Raw genomic sequence first — 22,126 nt, forward strand, 5'->3', positions numbered from 1 at the left:
AGCCTGTCCTTGTACAACAGGTGCTCCAGTCCTCTCATCATCTTTGTAGCCCTCCTCTGAGCTTGCTCCAGGATCTCCATGTCCCTCTTGTACTGGGGAGCCCAGAACTGGTCACAGTACTCCAGGCGTGGCCTCACCAGGGCTGAGTAGAGGGGCAGTTGAACTTCATGAGGTTCCTCTCGGCCTAGCCCTCCAGCCTGTCGAGGTCCCTCAGAATGGCAGCACAGCCCTCTGAGGTATCAGCCTCCCCTCCCAGCTTTGTGTCGTCAGAAGGGAGGGCCCAGGGTTGGGGACAGCGCACTGCAGGCCCGCCTGCCAGGGGGACACCAGGCCCCGTCACAGTTCTCTGCCACTCAGGCTTTCTTCGTGCCCCACTGCATAGCTCCCAGCCACTGCCTTGAAGAGCCCTGCTTTCCTAGCTAGCTCTTAGGCTTTTCCTTTTTTTAAAAAAATGTGTCTCAGTGTATCTGTCTGAATCTGTCACTTGGCCTCTTCTAATGCATGTTTTTTGCTTGAAATCTGTATTTAAGGGTGTTGGTTCAAGTGCTTTTGAACACACCAACTTACAAAACGGCAGGAAAATGCTCTGCTTGCAAAGTCCCATTTCCACAAGCAGAGGTGCTCTGAAGAGCATGATGTTGTAACCCATTGGTCTAATAACACTTTTTTCCTATGTCAGAGGGCTAAGGAGAGGGTTGGGGTGGGAAAATAACACTGCCCAAGGTAAAGATCCTACCCCAACACACATGCTTGGCCTGACAGAGAGGATAACTGTCACAGACAACCAATACCCTTCAGTAAGATGAAGCTGTTCACCTGGTTGTGCTGTCACAGCTGATGTCACTAAGGACACCCTTTATCTTCCCACCAGCAGCTACAAGTTCAGGTTTTTCCTTGTGTGCCTGTGTTGTAAGGTCTGTTTGCTGTGGCAGAGAGGGGCAGCTCTAAAGGTATCTTCTGGTGGCAGAAGGCTTGTTTCTGAAGTGAGTAATTTCTGATGTTTTTTGTTAGGAAAAAAAAACTTGTGGTTTTTATCTTTTTTTCCTCCCTTCAGTGAGTCCGGTTATCTTCCCTCTTTCTTTACAACCTTTTTTTTTTTCTTCCTACTCCTCCTTCTGTACTGGATATTTTCTCTAATAGTTATTTTACATGTTCTGTAGCATAGTAACTAGATTTATTACACTGAGCAGGGATTAAGGTGTTAGAGAACAACGGTCTTATAGCTTTATCTCTCACTATTCAGAGTGAAAGCCTTAGCTGATCATTTCAGAAATGTACCTACTTGGTAAGAGAGTCTCCTTTGTTTTCCTTTCACCCAAGGGTAAATTGCAAGTTTCTTGTCTGCTGCTTTCTAAAATTGAAAAATCTGAGGCTTATTTAGAGTATATGCCACAATAGGCACTGCAAGCAGTCAGGCCATCCAATAAAGCAGTCTACATCCAGAGAGTCTATACTAACTTTCAAGGGTGTAACTTAAATTGTAAGAAATATAAATGTAATAGGAGTGGCTCATAAAATTCCCATTAAGAGTCATGCATGATACTTGCTTAAAATTTCATATGATTATGGAATTCCATTTGCAGATGTTAAAGATGCATTAATTATGACTGCTTTCTGAAGCAAGGCTACAGCAAGTACTACACAGCTTCAGAAACTTCCCATGGCAATCTGCATCCTAATAATTCACACCACTCTACTTAGGTAGTCATCTGCAGAACAACAGCATTCTTCAAACAATTTTAAATCCTTTAATTCATACTCTTTGCAGATCCATAGCAAGCTGGTAAAAATGATGGCAATTACTTCTCAAGCGATGTTTACAGTTATAGCTACTGCTAATGTTAAACACTGCAGTTACTTGCCAGCAAAATGCTTCTAGAAACATCATTGGTACCATGTAAAATAAGAATGTTTTATTGTAAGTATCTTTTTCTGCCAGGACTTGGTAAGAGTATGCACACAGACCTCAAGTGAAGTGCTTGGTTACTTGAAAAATATGTCGTTGTTCCCCCCAACACAACTGTGGAAGCAAGGATAATTGTGAGCCTCCTTTGTTTCAGAGGTGGCACTTCTCCTTAAAATGAAGGTGTACTTACTTAGTAATATTTAAAATATCGTGTTTATGTCTCTGGATGCTTTCCTTGAGTGGAAGAGTTTGTCTTTCAGTGCATTGAGACAAATTATAGGTGGGCAGGCAGCAGCAGAACAACCAGTCATGAAACTCTGATTTTACTCTTTTCTGGTGAGCTCGTGGCTTTTTTGTCTTTCACTGTTGTTCACAAGCACTGTTACAGCGGGATTTACGCAGGCACAAAGACATGAGAAGGGCTGATGATTCAGGGGGCTCTCGCTGTTCACAGCAAAGGAACAGCAGAGGATGCCAAGGCCTGAGGGAAGTGCAGGCCTCACCTAAGCACACGACAGGCCTCAGGAGATCTGTGGGATGGGAATTAATAAGAACTTAAAGAGTAAACTCCTGGTAAACCCCCTACAGTATTCAGATGGAAATAAGCCAGTTAGATCCAGGTCAGTATGGGAGAATTGCTTGGAAAATGAGGTGAGGGAAATCTACTCTGAAAATAGGACTTTGTTTTCCTTCTTGGCAATCATCTGCCAGGGAAAACGTTGGCTATAAATAGAAACTTTGTGCAGCGTAATTACATGAAAACAAAAACAGAGAGGGGTTTGCAGAAAGAGCTGTGATGTGCAGGTCAGAACAGCTGGGCACCAAATGTGTAGCTCCTCACTAATCGGCCTGATGAGTGGTTTGGGCTAGGTGTGGTGGATTAAGTAGATTGACTACTCCATTTTAAATGTGGTGTTCTCCAGGAGAGCTGATTGCTTTGTAAGGAACCAGAGTGCCTAGAAGAGTTGTGAGGTTTGAGAGCTTTTAGCTGTCCTATTTTTTTCAGAAATCAGACTGGAGAAAGGTAAAGTGGGGTTAACAGTGAAAACCTAAAACTTTTTAGAACTAGTTTCCTACCGCCTGGTATGGTGGATAACCATGCCAATTAGATTTGGTATCACAGACGTGCATGTGCCTGTTTTGCTCTGATCCCTCTTGCTTGTAATGGTCTCTTCTGACTATTTCTCTTTTCATTCAGAAAATTCTCTGATACAGTGGACTTGGAGTGGGGCAGGAGGGGGGGTTGAGGGTAGAAGGAATAAAGCTTCTCTCCAGCAGCTAATATAACACCCTACTACTATTTCCCCATGCTTCCCTTTGGTATCTTATATAAAATCTCCAGCTGACCTTCTCAGAGTTTCTTCTGCCTCATGCTGTAGTTTTCTGTGTCACACTTGATAGCAGCAAACTATTCTTCTAAAAATAGTGTTGCTATTCTAGACTGTGACTTACACCAGGGATAACAAAAATGAGTTATTTAACACTCTTGTTTAAAAAAAAAAATAATGTTATGGTGTTGGCCAAGTCTCCAGGAACTGTGGAGAGCCTGAAGTTGGCCCTGCTCACGAGAAGACTGTGCTGTGTGGAGGTGTCTCTGCAGGGGTGACAGGAGCTTTGCAGGGACCTTCCACCTTCCTGGGAGATGCCAGGGCATGGGGACTTGCCTGCTGACTTTGTGAAGGCACTTGTTTGACCTTCAACAATAGGAACACTTTCTCCTTGAGCCGCTACTATTCAGGGAGCTGATGTTGTAGTAGTAATATACTAAGGGAAAATTTTATGGCAAACTGCAGTTTATGGATGTCAGTTGTCCTGCTTACAACCAGCAGTGTAAAGAATATGAAGCTGATGAAGAGCACAACAACTGACCAAGGTGGATGGGAACAGACTGGTTCAGGTGCCATACAAGCACTACATCTAGTGAGAAATGAGGGGAAGGAAGATCTTGCCTCTGTTTGATCTGTGCTTGCTCAGTGCTTTTTTTGAAAGCACTGCAGAGAGTAAGTGCTTTTTGGTTGCTGCTTTAAGTCTGTATTTTACCCATTGGGTATAACAGTTTCTTGACTGAACCTCCACAGGGTATGCCTTGCTTTGGGAGATTTCTATGTTTGAATTGAAGAGCATTTACGGATTTATTAGCGGTAACTTACATCTTTGGCTGGTCTACATTTACAGTAACTTTATTTCAAATCAAACGAACCTTTTATTCCTATCTAGTTAATTGAGCCAATATAGATTAAGTTCTCTAACACAGCTTTTCCCCTCTATGAATTTGATGAATTAGAAAGCTATCACTAATTATTATTACTATACTGGACTATTAATTTTGTTTCCTCAAGAAGTTACTATTTTTATGTGGCTACAATAGCCTGAAGTAATTACAACCTTAGTGTTACTTGAGGCCATGTGGTTTAATGCTCTACTGCTGAAATTTACTACTACTACTAATGTCTTCAAAATACTGGGAAGGAATAACAGTGTAGAAAGGCAATCTCAATAAGCACAATCAGGACAATAGCTGAGGATACCCTAATGCACCAGTATTTTTAACCTATATAATAACACCAAGGTAATTGCATGCCTATTGAAGAAGAAGAAGAAAGGGGTATGGTATAGGTTTCTTTCGATGCCAAAGATGATAAGCCATTTGCTTTATCTGGTTGATGAAAGAAAAATTAGATGATGGATGACTTAGTACAATTTTGAAATTAGTGGGACTGCCCAGAGTCCAAAATTCACAAAGTCGAAGGCTGACTTTTTCTTATTCCTATTAGAATGATAAGATGTTGAATCGCTATTGTGCGTAAGAAGTGGTGTTAGTGAAGGATGAGAACGGTCACAGAAATACTTGCCTATAGTCTAATAACTTAGGTGGATAAAAGTCTACCTCATGCCACATGAGTGGGGGAAATAGAAATCCCTTTCTCGGTTCTTCCTATCTGGGGAAGAAGATGCCATACCTGAAGCATTTTTTCATGAAAGATTATGGCATGAAGCCAAACAATAGAGAACTTCATGATTTATGGGTTAAATATCACTTTAATCAAGGAGATGCCTTAAGTAGCCAGTTTAATCATTGTCATCAACTTCATCAGGGTGATTGAAATCATCATTACTTTAGCAACTGATTATCGAGAGCTGGATGTGGTCTTTCCTCTAATGCTGAAACTGCTCATTAGAAAAGTGTCAGAGGTCTCTGACAGTACCTGTGCATAATCTGCCCTGGCATTTTTGCCAAGTTCTGCTGGAGCATGTGGATTTTTTCTTCGATCAAACTTTGCTTAGTGTAGTTCAAATTAATTATTATTTTGTATTACAAATACCTATCTATATATGCACAGAACTTCTGATAGAAGTATAGAAATCTGATTTCTTCTCAGGCTTTGTAACTGGTGGCAAAAACATTATTTAAACACAGTTGAAATACATGTTTATTTCACTTGTCTCCAGGGCAAGTCTCAAGCTGTAGTGGTGTTGAGAGTAAAAGGAGGTGGAAGATCAGGCCACTTGCTTTCCTTGTGTTTGTCTCTGAGTACAGAGTCTCACTTCCACTTGCAGATACTCAAATTTTGAGTAAAAGCTTGAAATCTTGCCCAAGAAGACCAAACTTTCTGTTGAAATTATCGGATTTTGAGGGACTGCTGCTTAACTGAAGTTCTTCTGGTAGAGGCAGCAAAGCACAGAACCCAAAATGCAGTAAGTGGCAAAGCTGAAAAACCTGTGTGCTTTCAGGAATGCAAAGATGCTGATTATAGTTTGGCAACTACACGATATCCTAGATTTAAAACAGATTTAAAAGGAAGAGATGGAAATTCCTGAATGAGAACAAAAACAAGACTTAAATCTAAACAAAGCCACATCCCAAAGCAATATATGCCTGAGTGGACAGGCTGATGATCGTTTGTGGTCAGACAGCAAACCAGTGTGCCATGAGATCAACAAAATGATGGTCAATGTGGAAGTTGTGTGTGAAGTTCCCCATCTGGTATAAGAAGATAAATTGATTAACATGATATACTGCTGGGTTATTTGAGGCAGATAACCGAAAGCTTCCTATTTTTTCGCCAAAGTAACTTGGAATGGACCATCAGATACAAATAAGAGCAGAGTTATAAGAAGATTTGAGAAGCATAAAAATGGGTTTGAGGAGCAACTAAGATAACCATAACCTATATAGCAAGTTAGCTGTAAAGATGATGAATCCAGACAGCCAGGGGCATTGGGGAGCTAGGGTTTCTGTAGAATGAAAGATACACAATTATGCCTGGTTAAGTGAAAAGGCTTCTCTTGCTCTGGCTTCATCTATTTTTTTTAAATATATGAAAAGTTCTGGGAGTCCTATTTTGGTTAACTTTAGGGTATGAACAAAGAATTGATGAAAGATGCAGGTACTGGAAGCCAGACTGGTAAACTGAAAGTCTGCTGAATCATCCAGGTTTTGCTTTGGGTTTTTGATGGAATTAGCTGTTCTGCCAAGAAAAACAAAACCCAAACAAGAATTGTCCGAAAATTTGCACGCGTAGAGGGAAATCAAGCAAAGCAGAACTTAGCTGTCTGTGAGAGAGGTTTGAAGATCTGTAATCCAAGCATGGTGACTTCTGGCACAAGTGATAAGCCTCGTCTGTCTTCAGATGGAGACTGGGGAAAGGAAGCCAAGGATGTTTTTGTCATTTTGTAGCAACCACCATGGGAAAGGCAATCGCTCCAGGCGGGAGCCTTCCCAAAGAAGAAGCAAATACAACTAATGAGAAGGGCCCCTAGCAATGCAGAAATAGTTACGCAGAGGGACCAGGGTTTTTAATTTAGTTTCAGAATGTATGGAGAAACATGAGTTTGAAACTAAAGAAAACATTTAATTATCTTTATGGTTTGCAAAGTGAATTTAATGTGTTGGACTGAGGAAAAATTGACACAGAAGAATTGACAAATGTGAGAGAAGCAAGGATAAAGGATTTAGAAGGGTTCCTGGACTAGGGAAAAAGAAATGTCTCCCTGCTTTACTTAACATACTGGAAAACATGTTTTGTTGTCTTTAAATACATGAGAGACTGCTTGGGACTTTAAGTGACGTGTACTGATTTAACAGCCTTAATCTCTTCTCATTTGGGGGTAGGAATATTGATGTCACTCCTGCTTTGCAAAGGATGCATGCAATGTGCTTTCTAAGGTTTGTGGTGCAAGCATTTCTCCTTGCCCTTCTTTATCCCTGCAAGATCACCCTGTAATGCTCCCCCTGCCCCATCCCTGCAAAGAGGGGGAAAAACAAAAACCACAAAATCCCCAAGGCTGTGTTGCAATGCCTGCTAGCACCCCTGTGAGGCTGTGCTGTGTGTACCTTGTACTTTGGTCCCAGGGTGACCCTGCTGCTACAACAGCTGCTTCTATGGCTGCCAGCAGCGCTGCTCTTGCAGTACACTACTGTGAATCAGGTTTCTTACTGCTCATGTGTAAGAGAGCTTGAACCAAGCTTCCATTTCATTCTTTGGGCAGATGATCTTCAGTGTAAGTGTTCCTGCTCTAGCTGCTCTTTAAAAATGCATGCTGAAATCTTATTTTTATTTTTCTGTATTAGCAACTGTGGTTTGTGGTGTTTTTTTTTTTTAAGACTTTACCTTTGCTTCTTACCCTGCAGGTGGTCTTCCTAACAGACACCTCCTTCCTTTCCCCTGTGATGTAGCTGCCTGTGCTGCTTAGAAGGAGCAAGTATCAAACCACCATGAGAGCGCAGACTGGGAGTGCCAAAAGTGGCAATGAAACATCTGACTGCTGCTGGTGGCATGTCAGCAGTTAATAATCCGGTGTGTGTTCTAATGGTCACTGCCAGCTCTGGCAGCGTGAGCTCTGCTACCACCCATGGTGGTGGTTGTGCGGCCATAGGATCAACACAGTGGTCATCCTAGATGATGTGGATGGGTACCCATGTCCTCCATGCATGTGCATTGCTGAAACAGGGACAACAAGGGATTTTACTATAGGTCTAAGAGGTTCACAGCTCTTAATTCTCTTTCAATTAGTAATATTACAATATGTTCCCAAATTAGTGGTCATGGACAGAATTGAGCAAGACAAATACAGGACAGGTCAGCTCACTTTTAAGTATGATATACAGCTTTCTAAGCAGACTGTGTGGGTACAAAAATACTACCTGTGCTTGTTCACATTTTCACAACACATTTCCTTCTAGACATCTTATTACTATTATCTGTTTTAGTTGATCTAATTTTGTGGTCAAAATGAGCCAGATGGAAAGGGATGTGCTATTCCCTAGCATGTTCTAAACTGCATCAGTCCAGTGTTAGTGTCAGCACAAATAGCTAAAGCTGGAATCATAAACACTTGCTGTATCTAACACAAATAGTACAGCTCAGCCTATTAATGGAGTGGGCACGTATTAACCTCCCACCAACATGGCAGAGTTTCAGAAAGTTCATGCATATGCTGCCTTGCTGACACTTTAAAATTAAGAGTATATACTTCTCTAGGTTGCTGCAGAAAGAAATGGTGCATTTTTTAAAATATTGTAGATGTTGATGACTGAAATGTCTGTACAGCAAAGATACTATTAATATGAATATTGTATTTATCTCCTCCTTCCTCCCAAAGAATTGGGGGTCCTGAAGGACCACATGAACAAACCTTACAACAAACATTGAAGTGATTAATTAAGCAACTGCTAAGATACAGAAGGCTAGGAAATGATCTGATTTTGGTCTTTTTTTTAACATCATTCATACTAAGTGGTTCCATCTTAGATGTGTAAATACCTTTTAAAATAAATTATGCTTTTCTCTAAGGAAAAGATAAGTCTATCCAGGAGTTTCAGAAAACAGGTATGAGAGGGGCAACCAGGAAGCCATAGTAACAACAACTCTTCTGTCACTTTGAATGGGTATTAAACTTTTCTTTAAAGCTCGTGTAATTTCCCCTGGGCAGCCTCTTCCATTCACTTCAAATTCTAATCCTGTCCTGCACTGCTGCAAGCGAAGAAAATTACTTCATTTGGTTTCTTCACTGTTAGCATGCAGAGTAGAGTGCTCTTTCCCGCTTTGCCTGCAGCTCTGTGAGTGTTTGAAGGCTTCTCCAAGTCTCATCTCTGCCCCCTCAGTCTGGGATGCCTCCATCTCCCCAGAGGTGTTGCTCTGGAGCTGTCTCATGGCTCCCTTTGGTCAAGGAAGACTTCTATGGTGACAGTCCTGTGTGTATCTTAAGAGCATATTGCCATAGATACCCAACAAAAGTTATTACAAACTACTCTATGTGGAATTCATATTTTCAATTAATGTCTCCTGTGGGAGTTTCAGTTCAGAAATGGTGGTATTCACCCCGTTTTTAATGTGGTCATTGCTGGTCAGCTTGTTCACGCTGATCAATTTGTTAGACATTTAAAATGCTTAAGGGTCTTCACAATCTTAGTATGATAAAATGGAGTTCTGAGAAACAATTATTCATCTCAGGTTACTTAATGTGTACTATAGGTTGAAGAAGACCTAGTAAATGCAAAAAACAAGGTTTTCTAGCTAAAGTAGCCTTAGGGAAAATCAGGAACAGCAACCATGACCATGAAAGACTTACAATTGACTTAGGAATAGTCTAAGCAGGCTTATGGTTCACCAGTGACATGTTATATATTTGAGATGTTACTCAATACATATATGTGCTTCCCTACTGGCAATTGGAAAGAAGACTGCTCATATTGTGACCACACCATGAATGGATATGAACATGCTAGCCTCCTTTGCCTCAGCAGGAAATCAATGAGTCATGCTGCTGAAAATCTTATGTCCAGTTAATGGTCAAAACAACAAAGGTAGTGTGCCCATCTGACACAAACTCTGCTGAAAAACTGAGACAAGCTTTGGGTTACTTATCCCAGCTGACACTGAAGTTTTCAATTTTCTCTGCAGTAGTTAATAGAAAGTTAACAGTTGCTAGTGGATTGTTCAAGGCTTTTAAATATCATCTTTTGGTCTCCACACAGAGCTGAGCACTTGTACGGCCTCAAATAGTTTGAGGTTTTTTCAAAGCATGAGCATATCATAGTGTCAGGGATGTTTTTACCCCATTAAATGTGTTAAATTTCTTGTCAGATATATACTGCTTTTGCTTCCCATTTTTATGTAGTTTGGTTGTATAGGTCTCTCCTGATTTCCTCTAAACACTTGCAGTAACCAAAAACTGATGAAGATGTTACTTTTTCCCAAGAAATACAAACCAGTGTTAGCTTTGCAGAATATATGGACTTCTCATAGGACTGCGAGGAGACATCATGCAGTGAAATACTGCAGCTCAGGTATAGAAGCAAACAAGTTATGTCTCAGACTGCAGGGGAGTTTTGCAGACAGAGTGATGAAGTTACTAAAACTGCCAGAGATCTACAGCTTTGGTTTGCACAGCTCAAGTTCCTCCCACCCCCATCTCTCCTTTTAGGAAGCTCTCTATCCAGAGGGTAGTGGTTAGTGCCTGCTGGGAAAATTGCACAAGAGGAGCTTGGATTGAAGAGAAGTAAAATCACGGGGGAGAAAAAGGGACATGGGGGGGAAAAAGAAGAGAGTAAACATCCATGCAAAAGTTTATACGCAGAAGAAAAAGTAGTCTATTTTCTGCAATAGTGAACTCATTTCAGCAGTTTGGCAGATGATAGTCACAAGTTTTCTTAGAGAATGTAGTAGGAAAGGGGTATTAGGAGTGGTTAGTAATGTTATAATTCTTAACTAAACCTTACTGCATTCTATTTCACTTTCAAATTTTCATCTCTTTAAGGGTGATTTGCCATTCAGACTTACTATTCATGCTTAAGTTGTCACTTATGCATATAATTTATATGGTTACTAACAGAAATTGAACTTGGAGACGATGTCATTATTTTTAAGAAAGCCCTGGTAAAAGGGTTTTTTGTTTTTTTTTTTTACATTCTCAAATACTGTTGACTGGGGTCAGAATTCAAGCTGGAATATCAGGTGTATTAGATAAAATTTTAGAGCCAAGCTCTTCTTTGGTGATTACAACGCTGTCAAGATACAGATATCTTGGTTGGTGTTTTTCCTCTGGACTGAAAGCTGAAGAAAACAAAAGGGGTAAATGGACTGCTAGATGTGCTTAAAGTCTTTTACATACCTGTGCGTAGTTATTTAGAGTCATTAATTAAACAGGGATATGTGAGAAGTGGACTAAATTCAAGCACAGTTTATTTCACTTCTATTTAGCTGTTGGTCATCACTCTTCTAAATATGAGTCTCTGCCTTTTGTCCTCATAGTGCTGAGATAAAATCTACAGCATTTTCTTTGGGGAGGGGAGGAATAGGAAATCAAATGTACGATTGTTAATTTTTGACATTCTAATATTTAATACTGGCAGGCTTCCACATGAAAGCAAGCTATAGGTTGAAGGGGTGTTTGTTTTTCAGTTTTAAGAAGTTTCTTAATTATCTTGCCAGCCCACCACTAGAATTTGTGCTTGACTGTAGCTTTCTGGTATGACTGCGTTTTCCTGTACCCATTCTTAACTAGGTTTTGCAAATCTACTACACTTGGAAGTACTTGGAAAGGTTTGATGCAATGTGCCCGAACACTGCTACAATTAGCCCAGTGTGTCCAGTTAAGCCAGAGTAAATAGAGCAAAACATTTTAGCTATGAATGATAAGGTGGGTGGGAAATTGGTTGGACTATTGAGCTTGAAGGGCCATGATCAGTGGCAGAAATTATTATACAAGTGGAAAAACAACTTTGATTTTGCTGGCTCAAAAAGAATGACCTGTATCACTCCAAGCGAGAGAATTGCTGTCAGTAGTGTAAGGCAAATGACAGATGAACAGTCTGAGCCTAGCCAGCCCGCGGTGGGGTGCCTGTACTGCCACTAGCTGTTGGTATGGATGTTGGTATAAAGCAGAGTTAAAAAGGATATCCTGAGAGAAGCTACTTAAGACAGCTGAAGGTATTTCATAATAGAGGCAAAGTATAGGGAACATCATATTTAAACTCTTATTTGCAACTGGATTAGCATAGTCTGAGTAATCTGCTGTGTCTAGGACTAAAGCAGACATGTACAAGAAAGGATGAATTGAAATGATACTCAGGTGGCCTCTTAGGCAAAGCTAATTCCATGTGATTTTTTTTCTGACTAATTCAGAACTGTGGACTTGAACGTGCTTCCCTCTGCCTTCAGTAATGTTTTTACAAAAAATGTATGTTGCAGTGTACTCCACAGAACTAAATCTAGAGGCAGTGAGACAGATCTGTTCAGTCAGTTCTGCATTGCTTTCTAATCACTGCACAAAGTTACACTTATAGGGAAAAACATTTTAAGGATTAAAGAACTTTGTTCTTTAGAGCTTTCTCCTCTGCACTGTCTCAGGAAATGCAGGATGCTGTTACTGTCCTACATCGTAATGCACTTCCCCAACAAGGTTTTCTGCTAAGCCATTATAAATATTTTGCGGAGCAGTTGACTTCACTGTCTCTTCTTTCCCCTGTGTATGTTTGTGTTTTATGGATTGTGTATAAATATGAGAAAGCATTAATAGTATTCTTCCTTTTTAAATTATATCTAACTTTGAAGACCAGTATTGTCTTTCAAACACTGCAGTAACAAAAATGCTGCTACTGGAGTTCCTGGCTAAACTGTGGCCGGCTGAGTTGGGGTGAAACAGTAAGGTGAGAATCGGGGGTTCTGCCTGCACACCACGCCATTGGAAGTGTACAATTTGGTGGAGTGAGAGCTCACAGCTTGACGAGTTGTCTCAAGGGGTCATAGATATATCTTACTGGCTGAACACAGCTAACCCTAGCGGCTTATGAATCTCTGAATCAGCGTTGTACACCAGTGTGGTGACAAACTTCCCCATTGATTTGCATACCGATAATAAGCGATATGCCTTGCCAGCTATCTCAGTGCAACTGGACTTCAATATACAGAATGATGTTTATTATGTTTACATTAATGGCTTGCTAAAAAAACAACTAAAACTATACTAGTGCCTCTCAGGGCTGATATTTTTCTGACTTTTTTTTTGTGAAAACAATGTTGTTTGGTATATATCAACTAAATGGAGAGGAAAAATCATCTGGGGAAACCTTGTCAGACTCTGGCTAGAGGCCAATTTCAAACATTTTATGAGTGCAAATTTGCTGCAGAGAATCAAAGAAACAGGAGGCAGAACATCCAGAAGCATAATAAATTAACCTATCTGAAATTCCATCAGGAGTGTCTGTATAGCAGGGGAAACAAAAAGACCAAGTTTGCTTTCCCTTAAAGCTTTTCTAGAGCATATCTTTCATGATGGGTAGCTGCAACTTCTGTACGTTCACTATGATCTTGAAAGATTCAGGATTTTGAAGGAGGAGAAGATTTTGCTAAACAAAACTAAGATCAGGGTGCTACTTGCACTGACAGTTGTCAGTAAATACTCCACTGGGACACAAATTAAAGCACTACTTAGTGTGAGTGACAAAGCTAGCATTGGAAAGTGGGGAAGAAAAATGATGCTTGTTCTCTGACTATGTAAAAAAAAAAAAAAAGTGCCAGACAGGGGAAAGGCAGAGTCCTTCCTCTCACAGCAAGCAGGGTGCCTGCACAGCAAATGCCGGGCTTAAAACACTTGCGTTTATAGAGAGAGGCTCTTAGGTTATATATATAATATATTTATGCAAGAAAAATGAATAGCTTGGTAAAAGCTCCCTTTTTTTTTCCCTCCTTGTAGCAAATGTGTTTAGCAATAGGCTGATTTTGACTTCTAAAGGAATTTCTGTCAAATAAAACTATCAGGGAATATTACAAGTGAGCAGGTATCAAAGCTGTGTTTGTAGAAATTGGGCTTCAGAGTACTTGAGGAGGGAAGATGTTTAGTTGAGTTTCTTTACGTGTCATTTCATGTTTCTTTTCTTTATGAATCTTCCAGCTGTGGTACTTGCTGTCTGTTTAAAAACAAGAATACTCCAGCAGTTTCTTTTCTAAAGAAGTCTATGGCAGCTGCATTGTACTTACTTTGTTTGCTTTTGTCTCTGGTTGAAAAGAAAGGCAGGAAAGTGAAACAAAGCACAGAAATGAATGTCTGTCAAACTGAAAACCTCTTAACATAATAAACTTTATTGACTAGATAATTCTCTTTGATACCCTTGCTTTTCATATTTGTAACTGTTCTCGCTTAAGACTGTTACCTAAATATGAGGAAATTTTGTCTTGATATTGTTAAACTGAAAGAACCATTACATTTGTGTTGACAATTGGGTTTGAAAGCATGTCAAAAATATTTTGAATGCAGTTAGAAAGCAAATGCATTTCTTTCAAGTGTCTGTAGACTTTAATTTCATGAATATTCAGGATAAGGCTGGGATGGCATCAAGAAATGCATGTTAATTTTCCTCTTTTTGCTTGGCATGTGTATCATGTTGAAGGTAGCCTTTCTGTTTATGACTTTGAGGACTTTGGTGTTATCTGTGGATCAAGTACTGACACTATTGCAGACAAGAATGTATTCTTACCTACACATGAACCATCACAATGATAACCTGAGCATTATTTTAAGTACAGGGAGGAAAAGATATGAAATAAATCCATTGCATCTCTTTGGCCTGCTCAGTAGCTCACAATTCAAACATGCACCACATAATCTAAAGAGAATTAAATGTCGTTGCTTGAATTCAAGAGGAGTGATCCACTGAATTCAAATTAATGAGGAACCCTGAAGAGCTTTCAGCTGTCCTCACAGGTGGTCACCATTCTTAATGATAAGTCAAGTGTACAGGTAGGTTGGCAGAGTGTGAGCAGAGAAGTGGATTGCATTTGCAGGAGATGAGGTGTTAATTGACAAAGGTACTTAATATCTTGTATGGAGATGTTCTGGCTGTGGCTCCAAAACATCTCCATTGTTGTCAGTGAAGTGCTGTTCAGATGATTTCAGGGAAGCCACATTGCCTTTACTTTAAGGCTGGAAGCTATGGAAGCAGGAGCTATGAGCTATTTGCGTTACTCTTCTATATGAAATTTCCCAGTGGAACAGCAAGTCACGCTGCTGTCATACCCCTACTGAGGTCTCTTAGGGACCTGCAGTGATGCCAGCAGGATCTGGCCGGGGTTGTGAGTGTGCAGAGGAAGGAGATGGACCTCCTCAGTGCAGGAGTGTCCTGGAAGCTCTCCATTACCAAAGCAGAGAGCAGAAGATTTCTCCAGTGATAACTTTTTATACTGAATTAATGTAAGACTTGCACAGAAAAGCTAAAAACCTTCAGTTGTATTCAACAGTTTATGAATTCTTTTTCTTTGGAGGGGGGGGAAAAAAAATCTCTGACCCTAAATGTCTGCATGCATCAAATCCTGTTGTACTCTAAAATTTAAGTGAGACTTGCTGAGGTTCAAAGCTGCAGCGGGATGACTCATTCCTCCACCAAGCAGAAATACCACTGTGTATTTCGTGGTGTCAGTACAGTGATGTAGTTGAAGAGGATACATGACAGAGCAGGAGGCAGGATCTATTGCTCACACTTCAAGATGTAAATCAGTCAAAGATAACTTCAGGTAAGAAAGAAACCTCTTCTCTGTGTATTTAATGCCTAGCTATAAATTTATGAGGACTCTAACTCTCTCTCATACAGCAATACTGTCTAATGTGTCTTTCCTATCTACAAGTGGGCATTTATCAGTTTCCTCTGCCCACAGTACACACATTCACCATCTTCATCACAGGCGAGGACTTCCCTGTCCTAAGATTTTTTCCAAGCATGGATTCACTTTAAAGGTTTCCAGAGGATGACAGAGCTGTGAAAACAGCTCTACTATATGGTGCCCCAGGCTACCACGGAGCAGTGTTTTTTGGAATCCAAAGTTATAGATTATTTCTTAAGAAAAACAAAATGTTTTTTTTTTTCCTGTCTCCTGACAGGTCATTATCATAGTTAATGTGATGAGGACTAATTTATAGTTAGAGCTGAGTTCAGGTCACTTCACTTCCTATGTAGTGCAACTGCTTTAAAAAAAAAAAAAATCCTGCTTATTTTTTAGGCTGTGAAGGAATGCTGTTCTGGAGGCCATGTAAACTATATGCAAAAGCTTGCGTGTTTCTTGAAAGGATCTGCTGTTTTAAGAGGGTGAGAAACTTTAGAAACCTCTAATTATAGCAGTGCAAATTACCAGTGCTTTTATATGGTACTGTACTAAAATATATTTTGTATTGGTTCACTCTCAAGGCAAGATAACCTCACAGGAAACTGGGCTTTTACATCAATTAATTTATGATTGATATGGCTCCACTGCAGCCTTGATAAGGAGGAATTCACCCCTCCTGCTTCCAGGCACTCAGTAAAACCTACCGTAGTAAGCAGAGGAAAGGCCAAATATCAGTCATCCTTGATGCCCTGCTGTTGTTCCTGCAGGTAGCTTGTAAAGAATACAAAGGCGATTTAATTTTGGTGTCTTGTAATAACTTTATAATAAGCTATCTGCTTCTGCAATAATTTACTGTTTTAATTCTATTAGCGTGTTCAGATACAAAAATCTTGCAGGCTTATTTCTCTTCGCATTTAGTATTTAGTTCTTCCAGGTCTGAAGGAACAGGGCAGGAGAGACACAAAAGTAATTACTGAACTAAAACCCATTGTCTGGCCTGAACTATGTGCCCAGAGGTGGGGAACTGGTGCAGCCACTATTTCTGAGCTCCTGTGCAAGACATGGAGTTAGACTCAAAGCCAAGGCAAGGTTGGTTAAAACTCAGGGGTGGGGGTCATATATGTTTTGCTTTTTCTCTGTGGGATTGGCCTTAACTGTGAAACAGTGAGAAACAGGTTCTCTGGGAAAAACATTGAGTTTCACAAATTCACATCCCTTTAACACCAAAATGCCTGATGTCCACCACAAGCACTAGGTTTGGAGCTTGGAATATTGAGGCGTGATTGTCTACCCACAGGTACAAAGCACCAGCAAATGCAGACCAAAGTGAGTTAAATATTAGGCACCACACATGGTACAAAAAATAACTTCCTACCATGTGTGGAAATTCTTACAGCACAAAGTGAAACAGTGATGTGAACTCTTGGTAGCAGGCTCTGGGAATGGGCTTTACTGTTCTGCAGCTGTAGCTTGGTAAGAAGCAGCGCTGTGGTTCAGGTCCCTCAGGGTGCGATGGGAGCAGGATGGCACTGTGCTAAGGATTAATGTACTGTTTGTTTTCTCAGCATATGGTTTTCTTGTGGACATCTGAGTCCTCATGCTCCTCCCAGTTTATCTGTGGGTGAAGTCGACAAGTGTGCAGTCTGGAGTGATGTGGCTCCTCCTGAAAGGCTTCATCCCTTCTGGGATGCAGCAGGATTTCTGAAAGCTACTGAACTCTCCTGCTGTTTATCCACAATCCATAAACTGTGAATTCATGATGGGGTGTTTGCTCACAGCATAGTAGAGCTGTAGGGAGAAAGTCGGTAATGAAAGAACATGCTACTTAGTTCACTGGTACAGCAGATTTAAAAAAAAGAAGCTAAGAAAGGATTCAGCTCTGACTGTAGAATTTACTGATTAACATATTGGTTAATCTCCAAATGCCTCGTACCTGACTTAAGTTATTTTTGTCCACCTGCTTCTTGCATGTCTAACTCGCAGAAATAAAGGCAAATTTTAATGAATTGGCAAGCCCTGGCAACATGCTGCTTCTTTGGCTAATGTACCTCTCTTCTAAAAGTGTAAAGATGACGGGGGCAAGGTCTAAGCAAATATGTGGAGTTATTCAGTAACAGGTACTGAAGTTGGGAAAGTCTCTGCTGACTGACCACACAAGATGTTTCCTTTGGAAACTGTTTTTGGAGAAATTCAAAGATAGCATTAAAGATAGCTTATTTGTAACTTTGCAGTAAGGGATTCATGTTCTCTCCAGTAAAAATATCCAAATCCTGCTTAACTCTTTGGTTGATGGAACTTCTGCATGTGCACAGCACTCGCTCATGCGGTCGAGTGGCTTCCCTGTGCTGGAGATGGCCCAAGCACGTCAGAACTTGGGAATTGTTCCCCGTGTCATTGGTTTCCTCTCCAAGAGCACGGGCCCTTCCAACAGGACCAGGTTTTGTTTGTGGATGGACTGGGGAGCACAAAGGTACAAGTGCTACCAGATCACAGAGCTGCTGAGTATTGTGGTAAGAAACTTAAGGAAGAAAAGATAATGAGATTAGGGTATTTGAAGTCAGGCCTCCTCTCTGAGGCTCTGTGAGAGAGAGGGCTCACAAGTGAACATCAAGCAGAGTAGAGCTGTAAGAGCTCCTTCTCCTTCAGGCCTCGGGTTCAGTGGCTCTTCTTGCTGACTTCTGCCCTGCCTGGGCCGGGCTGGGCCCTGCCTGGCAGTGCCTGCGTCCAGCCTCAGGCTGTCAAAGGCTGTTGCGACCTGAGGGGGAATCCAGCACAGCCAGTCAAAAGATTTGTACCAACTGTAGGAAGCACTTGATTATACTGTTAATTAGTCTACTGCTCTGGTTTGGGTCCATTTTGTTTTGGTCCTTCCCTTGTTCAATTCCTGTTGACTATGGGCCTTAGTAGGACCGTGAGCACAAATGTAGGAGACCATAATAAACCTGGGGCTCCACAGCATGTTTTTGCAACGGAAGCAACAATAAATGCTTATTTTCTTTCCAAGTAGCTCATTTGGGCTTATAGCTGTTGGAGAGATCGTGGGTGGGACAGCAAGGGCCCTGTTTCACAACAGGGCAGGGACGGGGTGGCTGGAGGGAGGAGACAGCTGATCAGCTGGGCCACAGCTATGGCACCAGGCCCTGCTGCATGTTCCCTAATAATTCCTCCTGCGTGTGCACCCCAGGTGCCTTCTCCGCTATGGCATAAACTGTTTATCAAGTTTTTGGAGCTTTCTTTTCAAGTTTATTGCTGTTTAGTCCCTGAGTGTGGGGGTATTGCAGAGGAGCCTGCTGCCTCGGCACAGAGCTCCGTCACCACAGGCTGGTCTGGTAGCAAAGCTCACAGCAGTGGGGAGGCCAAGGGTCACTATATTAGAGCCGAATGTAATAATGCATTTGGTCGGCAGGCTATTGTGATTTCCGTATAAATGCAGAGAATTGCGTTAGACTGGGCATATTTCAGGCATGTGAAATATTAATGGTAAAGTTACTTGTATGTAACAGTGTGTTTTGATTTAGCTATTTAACACATGGAATTCTTGCTATACCAATGTTGGAACAGAAATGATTTTCATTGTAACTAATGACTCAATAATACTTGTACAGGTCCTTGGATTTACATACTGGCAAGCTAGATCTTCTGACCCTGAGTTCATAACACATCAGATTTTTAAAATGTCCTCTATTGCAAGCTACTATGAATCTGCTTTAAGGTATAAAGGGTCTAACTTTTCTAATATATCCTCGGATTGGCCCACAGTTATACATTATGCCACTAAAATGACCTCTAACAAAAGTGATTTTGTTGGTGAGAATGTGCTGTCTGAGCCTGCTTTTTTTTTCAGTTTCTGAACTCCTTTTGCTCCTGGTGATCGCACAGACACCATCCAGGCTTTAGTTCTGGCAAGCTTTATCATAAAGATGATAAACTTCTGCTTTTCTTTTAAAAATTCTTACATTTGGTCATGTGTTATTAATGAGTATGGAGTGATGTCCTGGAAGATGGCATATTTACTATCTTACCATGTTCTTATTCCTTATAAGTGAGAAAGGAGTGTAGATCACTGGTTGCTGTGCACAGACATATGAACTACAACTCAGAAGGAAAACTCACGAGCTGTTGTGACTGCTCCTTCACAAGAGCATGGCTGCGATGGCAGGAGGCACTCAGGCCTCCACTGACCCCATCAGAGGAGGTGCAAGACCATGCACAGCACATGCCATGGGCAGTGCTTCTGTTGCAGCTGTGCATACTTATCACCAGCTGTTTTCTTAGTACAAATATAACTTGCAGGGAAAATGCACAGGAAGGCTTGCTTGTCAAGATGTGTGTCATCTGGTGTGTAAAGCAGTACCTTTCCCAGCTGACCATGTTGGCAGGACAGGGCTGCAAAGGCAGTGCTCAGCCTTAAATGATTTCCCACTACTGGTTCTTATCTCATGTTAGTGTCTTCTATTATCCTGTGTTTCTCCTCTGTATCAGAAGCAGCTGACTTTCCATAGATAGCACTGATGTGGGTAATGCATCTGCAGATGGGAGGTGCCTATGCTCTGAATGTCAAGCAGTCATTCCCCCTCCAGTGGAATGAAAGATGCAGCTTCATTGGGATGCTGTTTTGTGCGCTTGTCCCTATGCAGAAGAGCTGTCAAGGCAAGATTTATAGCTAGTGGGAAGTTTGCAGAAAATAAGCAAATCTCACCCTACCCTCTCTTTCCAGAGCATAAAGACTTCCAGGATATGTTCACTTGAGGAATATCAGCAAACAGTTTCCGAAATGAAATATGCTCCCAAGGCTCCAGAGCTGTGGAATTGAGCTTGCTGCCAGCTTCCCTGCTTTTCAAACTTACTTTTAATTTCATCAGTCCTGGTTCAGTTTATAGTTTTCTTTAAGCCAAAAGTCATATACACAGCATAACATTTTTTCTTATCGCTAAAATTCTTTCCCTACTAGCTTTTTCCAAGAAGACACTGCTGCTGTTGTGACTGCTAAATATACAGAATAGCCGTAGAGTTCAAATATGACTCGTGGTATGTTAACCTACTGATACAGTGAGCCTAAAAGTGAAGGAAAGAAAGATGATAGTTTTAATAGTGTTTTCAAATCGTTTGAAGTTGAATAATGCAAGCAACACACAGTTATAAATACATTAAAACTGGTTTTAATCAGAAAGCTACCTGCAACAAGGGAATCCAAACTTTTTAACAAACTTTTGCCATCACCTTTTCTGCTCCGTTCTGCCCAACTCTTTATTACTGAATTTGCAGTAGTTGGAATATCTATAATGGTTTAACAACCTTGATGGTTTCTAATTTAAACGGAAATTCAGCTTGTGCTATAGGAAAATGTTTTTCTCTTATGAGACTTACAAAATTTTTTTAAGAATATGAAAGCACTTCATTTTCTTGTAAAGAACATAAAGGGAGATACAAAATGGTGAAAAGGACACACTGAATTCCCAGTGCAAGTCCTGCTAGCATTAGCACCTGCCTTTATCACAGTATCGCTGTTGCAGACAATGAGATCCTGCCTCTAAGCAGTGAAAGGAGTTTTTGTTAGTTTTCAGTGTATGGATTCTTTTATTAAAAAAAAAAAAATTCTGCACATGTGAAAATATCATATAGTGTGCCTAGTCCTCTGCTCATTACCTGTATATGATTTTTGTAGCTGCCAGCCTCTTGTCTGCTGGATTTTTTTCCTAGGGATGTTTCAATGGCTCTTTTCATTTGCAGTGTGTCACTGGATAAAACTTACATTCGGTGGCTTCTTTCATCATTTCCAACTCCATAAGGCCCACTAGAAATGTGTGTGAGAATCATTAGAGGGATCATCTAGGACTATTCAGACAGAAGGATAAATCACACTAGGTCTTTTCCGGTTTTCAGCTCTATCAAGCATCAGCATCCTTCCCTTGGCTCCTTGTTAAGGGAGGTGGGCAGACCTGGTATGTTTGGCACCGTTCTACTGCTCTGGCTCATCTTTCCTAACGTCTTCTTGAATCGCTACTTGTCTTGCAAATAATAGAATTGCTTATATGAAAGGGTATATTTTCACATGAATACACCTACACTTGGACTGCTCAACAATGGTTCTGTGGCATTTTACACACTTTGCTTTCCGGTCAGAAGTTCAGGATGTTCCATTTCTAAATCTGATTTCCAGCTAAAATATAAATGCTTCTTGTTGGTATCCTTGAAAGCTTATATGCTTTTAAAGATGTGAATGATTAATGCTTCTGCTCTGCTTGACTATGAACCATTATATGATGCCCTGATTTTTCTTGCTAAATCTCTGTGGCTGTAGCAAATAAGGTGTTTGAGTGAGAGGGTAGGAGAAAGGGTAGAATATGACCTTGTTATTCGTTGCCTTTCTGATGGAATAATATTCCTGCAAGGACGTGTTTGTTTGCATTTATTCCTACCTTTCAAACTTTGACAAAGTACAGACCTATCACCTGCAGGCTTCTGTGAGCAAATGCAAACAAAAACCGTGAGTGATGCAACAGAGCAAGCTGTCAAGGTGTAGGTTTCAATACAATCCTAAAGTAGCTTCAGTATTTCTTCTCAAATTGGATAAAACGTTTTGGATGTATCCAAAAATCAGATAATGCACTGGGAAACGTGT

The 22,126-nt window shown here is 40.8% G+C and overlaps 1 protein-coding gene across 3 annotated transcripts in view; it reads left to right on the forward strand.

Annotated features, from left to right (window-relative positions):
- The first annotated feature begins 492 nt into the window (after positions 1–492).
- Positions 493–22,126, forward strand: part of LOC308197434 (uncharacterized protein) — a 170,262-nt gene continuing 148,628 nt past the window's right edge. Inside the window, exons 1-2 of one of the 3 annotated variants that reach the window (XR_013952932.1) lie at positions 493–983; positions 7,539–12,019. The gene's annotated coding sequence lies outside the window, so the exon portion shown is untranslated. Of the gene's footprint in view, positions 984–1,373; positions 2,931–7,538; positions 12,020–22,126 lie in introns of those variants that run through there. The other 2 variants (XR_013952933.1, XR_013952931.1) reach the window with 2 other exon arrangements.

The sequence above is a fragment of the Anser brachyrhynchus genome, assembly GCF_964034855.1.
Source record: "Anser brachyrhynchus genome assembly, chromosome: 6".
Taxonomy (NCBI): Eukaryota; Metazoa; Chordata; class Aves; order Anseriformes; family Anatidae; genus Anser; species Anser brachyrhynchus.